Consider the following 13,618-nt stretch of genomic DNA (forward strand, 5'->3'; position numbering starts at 1 on the left):
CGTGTTGAGCATTTTGAATGTGTTATGTTGTACCCATGATCATAAAGCCTGCCACATTTTGAATGAGTCCAAAACAAACATACATCACATTGAGTTGTAGGGCAACTTACACAAACTTTTTTTGTATTTGCAGTGCATACTCCCCGAAAATTCTAGGTCATGGTAAAATTAATGAGAAAAATAAAAGAAGAAAATTTAGACGAAAGCTTGAAGTTGTTAAGTTTTAAAGGAAAAGAAAATAATAATGAAAATTTATAACAATACAATATTATAAATAGTAATTATAATAGCAACAATTATAATAGTATAATTATAATAATTATAATTATAATAATATTTTAACAATTATAATAATAATAATATTTGACGTAAATTAAACAGTATTAAAGAACAAGCTGATATAAAATAACATTTATAATAATAAAACAATAGAATAATAAGTAATATATCACTGACCAAAAATAAGATTATTAAATAGAAAATTGTATTAAAATTACATCTAATATTATAAGTATATTAAAAATGAAAACAAAAATAACATAAAATAGAAATAAATAAAAGTAAAAATAATGTCTTAATAACTAAGTTAAAAATAATAGTAATATAATTAATAATAAATGTATATTTATAATAATGTATAATAGAAATAAATCAAAATAATTAAATAAAATAAGATACAACAAGATCAAATTAAAAAAAAAATTATATTTAATCAAATTTATATTATTTTTTGTCACTTTCATTTTTTGTTCTCTTGTTCCTTCTTATTTCGTTTTTGCGCAAGTTGCATATATTCTCCGTCAAACAAAGGAGCTGTTTTAACTATTTTTATTCTTTTTGTTTTCAAAGGGGCATGTTTCTGCACAATCTCGTTCATTATTTGGTTATATATGATTATTTTGTCTTTTTTCAGCAGATGATATTTCTGGTTTATTTCCTGATATTTATTGGTAAAGGACTGTATGTACACTGTTTTTGAATTTCTGTATGTGATAGTATGGTAGAAATTTTTTTCTTTTTTTTTTAATTTTAAAATTAACTAGAAAATGGCCACTTAAGCCTATGTCTGTCACACCTGGCATAATTACTGATATTTCATCTGGCTTATTTATTACTACATCTAGTATTTGTCCCATTTTATGAGTTGGTTCTTAGACTTGTTTTGTAAGATTTAGTACATCTAGTATTTCTTTGAAGCTTTTGCTAAATAGTTCTTTAGTATCTAACTGTATATTTATATGAAAATGTTTGAATTGAGTATTAAATAAAATTCTAAATTTGAACTTTTCGGAACACTAGAAAGTAGTAAAAGTCATCAGCATCACGTACGACGTGATAATAAAATAAAATAAATAAAATAAAAAAATAAAATCGGAACTTATGTTTTTCATACTAACTACTAACAAATTTATTTACAAATAATTAAAATTTAATTAAAATTAAAATTTTAATTATTTGTTTTAACATTTAGTATAATTAAAAATATACTGTTTAACATTTAATTTAATTAAAAAACCATTTAAATTTTACGATTGAGTGTTATAGTTTTTTTAACATTGTTTTTTAATTTTATTTCAGTGGTTCTACATTTCGGTCTTGTGAGCCTGAACTAATAGAGGTAAGACTTATAATAGAGCTTATACAAAAATTAAAAGTAAATAAAATAAAATAATTATAAAAGAATTAAAAATATTATAAAAAAGTTTTATAAACCTTTTGAATATATACTTAACTGTTTATTAAAAAGTTTGATTTATTTTTAGGTGTAAATTAAAAAGAAAATTTTAATTATAGCTAGGTATTATTTTTAAATGACTTAAAAATTACTTTTTTTTATTTTCTTTTGGCAAAACCTTTGTGTTAAAAATTTTGTGCCGACCTGATGGTGGCCAAAGATAATTTAAGGTTGGCAATGAATTGCAGACTTTATTTTTTATAACTCAGAGGGCTGCTCATACTATATAGAACCTGTAAGGGGAATTCTGTTTTTTAAATTAATGATTCTGTAAAACGTTTTATTTTACAGAATTATCAAAAAGAGTTTGCTGCTCTCTCAAACATAAACCTTTGTCTTTTCATTTCTTTTTTCTTTAGTAAAAAAGTCCAGTTATAATAATCCAAATAGTAATAACATGATATTAGGAAGAAAAAAAAAAAATTTACATGAATCTACTACCTCAATCACAATAAATAGTTTTAAGCGGTAAAAGTAGGTCAAGTTTAAAGGATTTACTAGCAGTAAGAAGTTCATTATAGAAGGTTAAAGAAAACTGTTCCTCGCATTTGTCTGGTTTATGATGTATGTAAGTGAAACATTGACTATGAAGTTGGATAAAATGAAGTGTTTTGAAGGAACATAAATGATGGTGTGATAATGGATGTATTGGGTTTTTCTAATTAAAAAATTTGACCACGGTTTTTAACATTTTAAAAATTCGCTGAAAAAAATGGTTTTTATTACGTTAAAAATAAATAACTTTGACATGTTTATCTTTACTAACATTTTTTATAAGGAAAATGCTTTAAAATAAAGTAACTAATCATTTTGATAAAGTATCAATGATAGTTGCATAAATTTTTATTTATATTGATTATATAAGATTTTTTTATAATAAATGTAATTCAAAAAAATTAAAATTTTATTTCGCGTATAATAACTTTATATAATCATTAAAGTTAATACACTTGAAAAGAAAATAGGTTTTGTTGAGAAGAAAAAAAAGACAAACTTTTTTGAAAGCCGTTTGAATTAAATAACTTTGATCTTTACCTATGTTTTTATTAGAGGTGTACCAGATTGGAAATTTTGAATTCTGGCCAGAACCAGATTTGCCAAAATTGTTAATAAAATTCCGGCCAGAACAAGACTTATATTTATGCAGATTTTACTTTCAAAATTGAAAGTGAAAGCCTGCACCTCGTCATTGTGGCTACATAATATATATTTATATCCTATAATATATATATATATATATATATATATATATATATATATATATATATATATATATATATATATATATATATATATATAAATTTCATTAATTTAATTCTTGTTTTGTTTAAATCTAATATGTTGCTTTTATTTGTTTCTTATAATTTATTTATTGAAAGTTTTAACTTGCATAACATTTATTTTTAAAATTATTTCTTTATTTTCTTTTTTTCCATTTAGGTTAAAATTGAAATATTTACAGTATGAGTCATCCTATACCTTTAAAATTAATTAAAATTTAAGTAACAATAAAAATAAGACTATTCTCAGGTGGCGGCATTTTTGATGAAAAAAGAGCTAGTTTGTTGCCCAAAACTGGAAAGCTCTTTTTACACCACAATATTCCTAAACTTTTAGAAGTCCTTGCATAATTGATTACTGCAAATAAAATTGCATTGTGTTTGTTAAGAATTTTGCATTTTTTTACCAAGGTTTTTTTACCAAATTTTTTTATCTTTATTACCCTTTAGAACAATGATTTTTTATTTTATTTACAGAGTCTGTGTTACATGTCTTAAAAAAAAAGGTAAAAAATAAATTCCGGCATTCCAGGCTGAAGTATTGTAATTCTGGCTGAAGCTGAAATGTCACAAATTCCGGCCGGAATTCCGGTACATCCCGAGTTTTTATATTATTGAATGCATTTAAATAAAGTAACAAACCACTGTTAATGATTTTTTTACATAAAATATTAAAGAATATCATATATATATATTTTATATTTATAAAAGTATGTATTTTTTATTATAAATGTCTTTAAGTAAAAGAAATGCTAAATAAAAAAATAGTTCAATTATTTTTTCTTTTGTTTATGTTACTGCAAAAAGTTTTTTTTAAGTTTCTTCTTAAGTTAAGATTATTTTTTTAGCGCATTTTAAAAATGTATAGAATATTTTAAAACATCTTAACAGCCGTGGTCAGTTTCAAAATCAGATTGTATTTGCGTGGTCGTATTATGGCCTGAAAATGCACACTTTCCTGGCCAAGCCTGATATAATACAAGCTTTACAGGAAATAAGTGCAGGAGCAGTAAAAAGCCTCAAAATCTCAAACCAGTTTGACAGTTTAGTGCAAGCTAACCTAAAATAAATTTTTATTTAAATAAGTTTTTAACTTAAAACTTGAAAATATATATTGAAATATATATCATATATTGAAAACATAAAACAACTATGAGAATAAACTTTAAACAACGTTAATTTATCTTTGACACAAAAGTACTTGATATTCGAATGTTTTTTGAAGTTTTAGTAAATAGAATATGATAGAACTTGTTTGAAATTGAAGCTATAAATGAAGTTTTAGTTTGATAAATTATTATAAATAAAATATTACGCTAGATATTTAATTTTTAAGCATTCAAAATTAGGAATTTTTATTGAAGTGTTGCAAGTTTTGATATTTTATTACACTGACTTTTATGCATTTCAAAATAAAAGTTCTAGTTAAGCGAAGTTTTTTGTCAAATGGACCCAAAAAAACAGTATGAGTTAGCAAATGTTTCGACTTATGAATAAAAAGATTACAATAAAATGGTACAATTATGGGATAAAATGATGTTAATGAAATGAATTTAAAAAAAAACAACCTATTGCTGAGTTTAACTTTTGAATAGAAGAAACTCGTTGGCTCTTTTGCACTGAGATTTTTAGTTTTAATTTATGCGTACTTTATAATGAATATAACTTTGTTGGTATTATTTAAGTATTATTTAACAATATGTAAAAAATTAAACATTCTGACTCTAGAAAAAAATTTTTCCATAAAATCAACTTATAGTTTTCTCCCTTGCAAGTTCACAGACAAGCGATTTTTTACTTTTGTAACAAAATTAGTGAGCGCTATTTGTTGCGTTTGAAAGGCTATTTGTGGGCGTGTTTAACCTGCGTAGAGCAATTCACTTCATCACAAGGCCTGATATACCTTGTTGCAACAAACTATTGTCTCTTTGTCTAAAGTTGAGGTTCTTATTATTCTTATCTTTCAGTAGAATAAAACTAAATGTTCGGTATATAAGCAGATGAAAGTAAAAATTTATATAGATTAATAGGTATCGAAATAAAAAAAACATTTTTTGTTTATTTTTATTTATTTTACTTAGTTTAATTTTTTCCCTCAATTTTCTGTTGTATTTTTTTATGCACGTTATGTTGCGTACTTTATATTATTTATTTTCAAGTTTGTTTAATCGTTATTTTTGTAAGTTATACATTTATTAAGTTTGTTCAGTCCTAAAGTTTTGTACAGTGCTAAATTTTGATTTTGTGTTAAAATACATAAATTTTAAATGTTTTTTAGAGGGTTTTTTAAGATTTTTTATTGTTAAAGAGTTGAATTTTTATGATTGATAAATTTCAGTTTATTTTTGTATCAGCTGATGAGACAGATTGACAACATGGTTGAAGAAAAGAAAAATGAGTGGTCTGAACAAATGTCTACTTTGCAATTACTGCTACAACAAAAAGTTGATGAGAATTCTCGAATTTACCAAGACCTCGAAGCTTTAAGCTATGAAGTAAATTAAACAACGTTAAAAAAAAAATTAAATTAGTGATGTAAAGATACTATGTTGGAACATTACATTTAAAAAATTATTTATTAAGTTTAAATATATGATTTTGTTTGTAATTTTTAGTTAATTTAGTTCCTATGTAAATTTGCTGTTTCTTTTTTATTAATTTATTATTTTAATTAACATTTCATTCATTTTCTTGAAAGAAAAGACTAATTCTTTTTTTTTAATAACCTTAAAATATGTTTTTAAAATTTAAATAATTACATAATCAATTCTGCTTGTCAAATATCTTTATTTATCACTAGGTGGATGATTTACGTAAAGAGGTTGCTCGATTGAAGAGTTCTAAGAAGTTGCTTGTTACAAAATATGAAAACACTGTTAAGAGGTTCAAGGATGAGGTTTTTTATTGGTTATTTCTTTTTTTCAGTGAATATCAGGGTTTACTATAAAAAAATTCACACTGTTTTTTTTTTGCACTTGTAATATATGAATATGTTGTCAACAAGCATGACTATTAGCGGTTGTTGTAATGTCCTTAAGAACATATAATTATGTAAGTTGAATGCAACTGGGCTTGTAAAAAGACTTTTATTTGCTGTACATTATTTTTTCTTTGGTTAATTTTTTAATTAATGTTATAAAGCAGTGCACTGTGGTAAATAAAGGTCTGTTTTGGATCAAAAATTAAAAAACGTTTTTGTTACTAAAGATTAAGTGTTGAAATTGTGCACTAATGCAAAGTAGTATATGACGCTTCTAAGGAAATATTTTTTATAAAAAAAAAAATTGAAATATAAAATTTGTGAATAAAAATCATAAAAATTTAAAATTTTCATTTTTTATTTTATTTTTAACTTAACATGTTCTTTTTAATTATATGAAAAAATTTGAAAGTATTCGAAACAGCAAAAAATACATAAAATGCTTATTTAATTGGAGAATATATTCATATTAAATTTATTTATATATAAAAAACATTTATACAAGCTTTCGATTAAACTTTAGACAAAAAGCAAACACATTTTTAAACTTTTTAACAAGTATTTTCCTTATATTAGGCTTAATTACTTTATTAATTTGATTTTTTAATTGTTGCATGTAGTTAATTTAATTTGCATATATTTCAACATTTACATGAATATTTTCAAGAGTTTATAAAATGTTTATTATAGAAATATTCACAATAGTTTATTAATAACAATTTTAAACAGTTTTTATCGAATAAAATATAGGTCGACTTTTAAAAGCTGATAAGTATCTTCATCAAGTTTTTGGACATTTTTGCTGAACAGTTTTCTAATGCTGGTTATGTGGGGATTGGAAGTGTACAGAAGAGTATGAAATATGTCCTTATTTGTAGCTAATCTAGAACATTTCCTGGTATGATGAAGGCGAAATTTTTAATAATCTTTAATACAGGGTTCTTGCGCATCTTCTGAAAGTTGACAATTAAGCAGTACTGTAAAATGTTTTATGATATTTTCTCCGTGAAGTAAAATTTTGTGTAATGAAGACAGCATTTAGTACCAGGTTTAATTATTCACATAAATGTGGACTGTTTCTGTAGCATATGTACCAAAACTTTCAGCATTTATCATAACACCTGAGGAGAAAGCTTGGAGAATTGTTTAAAGTCGTTTAATCAAATTTTCATTTACTCCAGTGATTTCAAAAGAGCAGCTTACATTGTAAAAAAATTTCCCACTTACTTGTATCAGTTTGTTGATGATTAAACCTAGCTACTCACGTTTTTGTACCAAGGTTTTCTTTTTTTCTTTTGTCATTTTTTTCTTCACTTTTAGTTGATCATGTTTGGAAAGACAGGTTGCAGGAAATATGTAATATCATTTCCAAACACCAAACCCAGACATGTAATGTTGACAGTCCTTATTGATATGAACTTTCATTTTCAGGCCTAGCAGACACTTTAGTCATTTGTCTTGGAGCAGCTCCATATATTGTACATGTAGACGCAGAAGACGTATCCATTAATACCTGACCCACTTTTCCATCTATCATTGTTAAAAAAAGTTCATGTTTCACTAGTATTCTTTTTATAACATTTGTTAATTATAGATGGCCATAGAGAGTTTATTTGGCTTTTTATTTCATTTACAAAAACCAATAATAATACCAATAATAGAATGCATGTCCATCAAACTTAATTCACAGTAAAAAATTGACAAAATAACTTACGCAAAACTGTTGTCATAAACATATATAGTTTGAAACCACAATAAAAAGCGGTTTTCTGTTTTTTGACTTTTATAACTTTTTTATCTATAAATCATTTTGTAGTTTAATTAATTATTAGTAAACAAAACTACAGGGTTGGAAACTAAGTTTTTGCCGACTTACGAGAATCACGAAACATACAACAAGAAATTTATTAATCATCCTCTCTAAGGAATTCGAAATAGTTACCATCACTCTCAATACATCTTCGCCATCTGTCCGGCAGCTTGGCAATGCCAGTTGCGAAAAATTCATCATCTTGAACATCGTAAACACCCTATCGAAATTTTAATACCCAGTTGGCACACGTACGCAGATCCACTACTCCATTGCCCAGCGTCTTGTTGATCTCCTTGTTAATATCGGATGTATCCAGCCCTCGCTTCCAACCATAATAGATTAATTTCCTGATGCCTTCTCTGTCAAAATTCATTGATGCAATCAAAAAAACGCAAAACAATACCCTTGGCAATAATTCCTATAAAATAAAAATGTTCATTTTTTTATTTTCACAATAAATAAATACCTGAATATTATTTATTTTCATTTATTAAGTGCAATTATAAAGTAAGAATATTCTATGAATACATAGAAACACAAACGATTTACTTCTCTCACATAAACACATAGATATAACAAATTATAACTCGGCAAAAACTTAGTTTCCAACCCTGTATATAATTAAAAATATGAATTTGTTCTAATATCTCCATAACAAGATGCTTTCAAAAATGTATAACACTTTATACTTATTCATAAAAAGTTTTATAGAAAATAACTTTTAAAGTGATGGAGCAAATAAGTTTCAATTGAACATTTATAAAAATATAAAACAGTAGGGCTTCAAAAATTATCATAATTTTACATAAGATTAGCTGAAATCTCTACATTATAGTAAGATTAACTATTAAACTATTAAAACAAATTAAAATATAATTTCTGCTGTGAAATTGAAATTTGAGCAAAAAACATTTATGGTACGTTTTTGTAGTACTATTTTCCACAGTGCAGTGCTCTGTTGAAAAATACTTTATAACATTGATTGATTTAAGAACATTACTATTTTTAAAAGCTGTTTATTATAATAAACATTTTTATTTGATTAAATTTTGTGAAATCATTTTGTTCGAATGGTTTTACAATGAATTAGATTTAATTTTATTGTGCCATTTAATAAAGCTTTATTTTAAAACTTTATTAAAAATAATCTTTGAAAGTTTTATTAAAATTTTTAAGTCACATTTTTAAATTTTGTTTTTAAATTAAATTCCTAAACCTGATAAAAAACTTTAACTACAAAATGTGCATGTAAAATATCACAATCAATAAACCACTTGTTAATAGGTTACTTTTCATTTTCAATAACACAGTTGCTATTAAAATACTTTGAAGTTTTTATTTTCTTGATCTAATTTTCTATTCTATTTAGTGCTGTGAAAATTGTAAACATACCATTCTTCATTTTTGTAAAGCTAAATTATCTGTAATAACTTTAAATTTTTCAATCAATTTTTTGTACAAAGCAAAAACCCATATTTTAATTTAAACTCATAAGTTATTATTTTCAAAGCAAGCTTTTTAAATTGAAGATAAAATTTCTGTTAAAGGTATGCTAAAGTCTTAAATATACTGTTTGTGTGCGTTTTCAAAATTTTAATGCAATAAAGCCCTAGAGTAATTAAAATACAACGAGTTTTGTTACTAAAGATTTCTTATTGCAGGTTGATTTACTCAAAAAGAAATACGACAGACTTCAAAAGAAAACAAACAAGTTTCAGGATCAAAAAATTACAGAATTTCAAAATGTAAAAATTTAAAACTGTAATCATTATAATTCATTTCCATTTTTTCCAATTTCTGTTCAGAATTTTTATTGCAAAAAAAAAAAAAAATTTGTTAAATTTCATTTTTTTTAATTTTTTAAATTTGTAAATATTGTGAGCATAACATTGATTGTGAGTACAATATTTATTTTGAATACAACTTTTGTACTGAGTATAACATTTATTGTGAATAAAGCATTAATCAGAGTATTTATATAAACTATTTATGATTATTTATAAATTTTTGTTAATAAAACTTTTAAATAATAAAACAATAAAATGAAGGATTTATTATATTGTTGACATTCATCATAGCAACAAATGTTAAATAATAATACAATTGCACATAAATTCAATTTTTTTTTCCAAAGTTTTATTGACATAAGGTTTAAAATATATTTTTTGTATATTTATTTTTAGATACAATATGAAAGTCAAAACAAAACTACAGAAATTGGTATTTTACAAACAAAAATTCAAGTACGAGTTTGCACAACTATGCATTTATTTAAATAACATAATCACTGTTTGTATTACATTTAATTTAGCAAGACTATAAAAGTTAAAGTGTGGAAGCGGAAAGGGTAGACTACTCTTTTTTAATTTTTTTTTCCCCCATTTCTTAATTAGTTAAAAGTCTTAATTAATATTAATTATTATTAATTTATTATTAACATAAATTTTTATTTGCATCAATAAAGATGTTAATTAATAGCATTGTAAAAAACAAATTTATTTTTTACAAAGCTTTTAGGCAAGAATGTGGAGTCCTAAAAAGACTTCAGCTATGTGCGGAATGGCATGCAATTGAATGCTATTACTGACCACGCAAATTATTTTTTTGTTGACATGACTTGACCATGGCTGTTTAGTTGTTTTGATGATTTAGACGTTTCAAAAATGCACTGAAAAAAGAAACGCTAAATTTAAACATGGAAAAAAATTCAAAAAACTAAAGAAAAAAAGAAAACAATTCCTTACAAAAAAGAAAATATAAAAGCTTTAAAATAAAACTCAAAAAACTTAAACTCAAAGTGAAAATTACTTTTTTTTACATTTTCACGTAAAATAAAAACTTTAGAAAAGATCAACAATTAAATGTTAAATTGCTAAAATTGCTAAAGCTTCAGCCGTGGTCAAATTGTAAAGAAAAAAATATATAAAAGCATGGTCTGTTTTAGTGTGCAATCGCATACCATTCCTATCTAAGCCTGTTATAGACCGGAAGCCTCTAGTATCTAGAAACTCTAAACATGTTGATGACTTATAATCTGCCATAAAAAAAAAAGTTCACTAGGTTTAATGACTTGGAACTTATTGTTTTTAAGCCTGTAGTCCCAAAGTCCTTGCGCCATTATACCTAAGGATTACTGGTTTAAAAAATGATAGTTTCTTTTACCTATAAGTCTTATTTTCTTTCCCATTAGTAGTTCATAACCTTTTTTTTCATTTTTAGAGCTCCTGGTTACCAAAAACTAGGACAAAGTAATCTTTTTGTGACTTTGGTTTGATCCCTGTTTTCACGCCAATTCAGGCACAAAATCAAAATTGTTTCTTTGTTTTATAAAACTTAAGATAATAGTTTTTTAAAAGGTTTTTATGCTATAATATATAACATAATCTTTTTTTTATATAAATATTATATATATTATATTATTAAAGTTCTTTTTATATTCATTGTAATTTTTTTCAAAGGTCTCTATGGACTAAGGACTATATCTAAGGACTCCGGGTCAAAAAATGATTGTTTCTTTTACCTAAAAGTCCTAATCTTTTTTCCCATTGTAGTCCATAAGCTTTTTTTTTTTTTTAGAATCCTGGATACCACAAACTGAATATATAATATAATCTTTCTATAAATATTATGTTATGTATTATATTCATTGTAATTTTTTTCAAAGGTCTTAAGATGGTTTTAAGTTTTTTTTCATATGATAAACAAACTTTAAAAAAGTTTTACATTTTTCAAACTTATCAAAAACAATATTTAGGTAATAGCAAAAAACAGTTCAGGTTTTTTTGTTTTTCTGTCAGGATAAATTTTTCACTTTATTGTACTTACTTTGTGTGCCGCTTGTGTTTGTGTTTGTATTTCACTTGCTTCGTTGTATAGATATCTTTGTAAGAATAAATGGTTTGATTAAAAGTCGTTTTTTCTTAAAAAAAAAGATTAAAATTTTTTCATATTTTCTATAATTATGGCCCTAAATTTTAAACTAATTTCATATAAGGGCAGGTGATACTCTCTAGCAATGAAGAAAACAACTTACTTAGGAGTAGAAAAACTACTAAAAAGATAAAGTACATCAATGTATTTGTGGGATAAGAAGAAGAGGGTTTTTAACCTTTATAAAAATTGTAAAATTATTTAATCTTGATCTGCAAAACACGTTGATGTCACGAGGGTTAATAAGTTAAATCCTTCAATATTTCCATAATATCATATTTAAATAATGAAATGGAATTTGTCTGCACAAGTGTGAAAGCATCAAATTTAAACTTTTTTTTTCTGTCTTAATGCTGTCATAAAAATTAAGTGTATATAGAAAATATATAAAAAATATATAAAAATGTTTTTTTTTTTACATATAAAACTAAATAAAAAAGCTAAAAAATTTTTAAATATTTGTTTTAAAAAGATCTTTACGCTGATTGTCATTTTAAAAGCAGTTCAAACATGTTTGTATAATTTTAATTTTTATAGGAATAAAAAAATTATAAGAAAGATTTTTTAATAATAATTTTTTAACAAGTGTTTTCACAATTTACATTTATGCTGATTATTTTCAGTTATTCAAAAAATGATTGAATTTAAATTAATAGCATTAAAGATTAGCAATTGAAAAGATCTTATTTTATCAATCAGCACACCTTATTAATTGGGTTAACTGGAGGTTATAGTCTAAAGGCTTGCCCAACCTAAGTGTTTGAAAAAAAATTTTTTAATGAATATTTTAATAGTTTTTTAATAATTTTTTTATATAAAATAATTCTTTATAAATAATATTTTTGTTTTAATTTTGAATATGTATGTAAATAATTTTAACTTTCAAAAGTTGTTAAAAAAGTTGATAAAAATGTCTCTTTAGTGTTTTCAGAAAAGATTTTAGAATTGTTATAATACTCGTTTTTATTTCATTGTTTTTTTTTCATTGTTTTTTTTCATTGTTTTTATTTCATTGTTTTGTTTCATTCTTAGTTCACTCAAAAATACAACTGTAAAAGCAGTAATTATTTTTTTAAAATTATAAAATAAATTTTTTTTTAAAAAAAAAGGTTATAAATTTATTTTATAAATCTTAAAATTTTAATACTACCTGCTTTGATGTTTTTTGTTGAAAGGTAATAATGTAATACAATGATAAAGGCAATAGCAAATGTATATAATCTATATTTTAAAATTATATATATGAATTTTTTTTAACAAAATTTATATTCAAGCTAAAATATTTTTGTTTTGAAAAGATCTTTGTACTGATTGTTGTTTTTAAAAGCAATACAGGCATGTATTTTTTTTTAACACTTATTTTGTTAGTTTTATTTCTGAATTATTTATCTTTTTTTATTTCCACTCTTTATTTTACTCTATCATTTATTTTAATATATTAGTATTTACAGTATAATGTTAGTGTTTATTTATTATTTAATTTGCAAAATTATTATTGTATTAAATAATTTTTTTTTTGATTTTTAACTTTAAAAAGTAAATTTCATTTGAAATTTATTAAAATTTTAATTTCATTAGAACCTTGAAGAACAAGAAAAAAAGTACAAAATGGAATTGGAAAGTTTTAAAAAGTACTCAGCCACTTTAGAAGAACAAAGAGAAAATTTATCAGAAAAGTGTAAGCTCAACCAGGTATTGATTAGCTCTTGTAGGCTTTTATGTTATAAAGATTCTTAAATAGAAATAAAAATAACAGACAATCAATATTTTTTACAGAAATTAAAACAAGTTATTTAACTTTAAACATTTCTTTTATAATATTGTACAAATGTATACCAATTTATGCTAATTTGTTTTATTGTAATTTTTATTTAGGGGCT

General features: G+C 23.7%; 1 long non-coding RNA gene across 5 annotated transcripts in view; it reads left to right on the plus strand.

Moving 5' to 3' along the window:
* The window catches only part of LOC105849692 (centrosomal protein of 63 kDa), a 47,505-nt gene that overhangs the window by 6,292 nt on the left and 27,595 nt on the right, over positions 1–13,618 (plus strand). For 3 of the 5 annotated variants that reach the window (XR_010635710.1, XR_010635714.1, XR_010635711.1), the window contains exons 2-7: positions 1,579–1,618; positions 5,370–5,510; positions 5,816–5,911; positions 9,470–9,553; positions 9,992–10,051; positions 13,317–13,430. This is a non-coding gene — a long non-coding RNA (centrosomal protein of 63 kDa). Of the gene's footprint in view, positions 1–1,578; positions 1,619–1,763; positions 1,799–5,369; positions 5,511–5,815; positions 5,912–9,469; positions 9,554–9,991; positions 10,052–13,316; positions 13,431–13,618 lie in introns of all 5 variants that reach the window. The other 2 variants (XR_010635713.1, XR_010635712.1) reach the window with 2 other exon arrangements.

This window comes from Hydra vulgaris, chromosome 01 (assembly GCF_038396675.1).
Source record: "Hydra vulgaris chromosome 01, alternate assembly HydraT2T_AEP".
NCBI classification, from domain to species: domain Eukaryota; kingdom Metazoa; phylum Cnidaria; class Hydrozoa; order Anthoathecata; family Hydridae; genus Hydra; species Hydra vulgaris.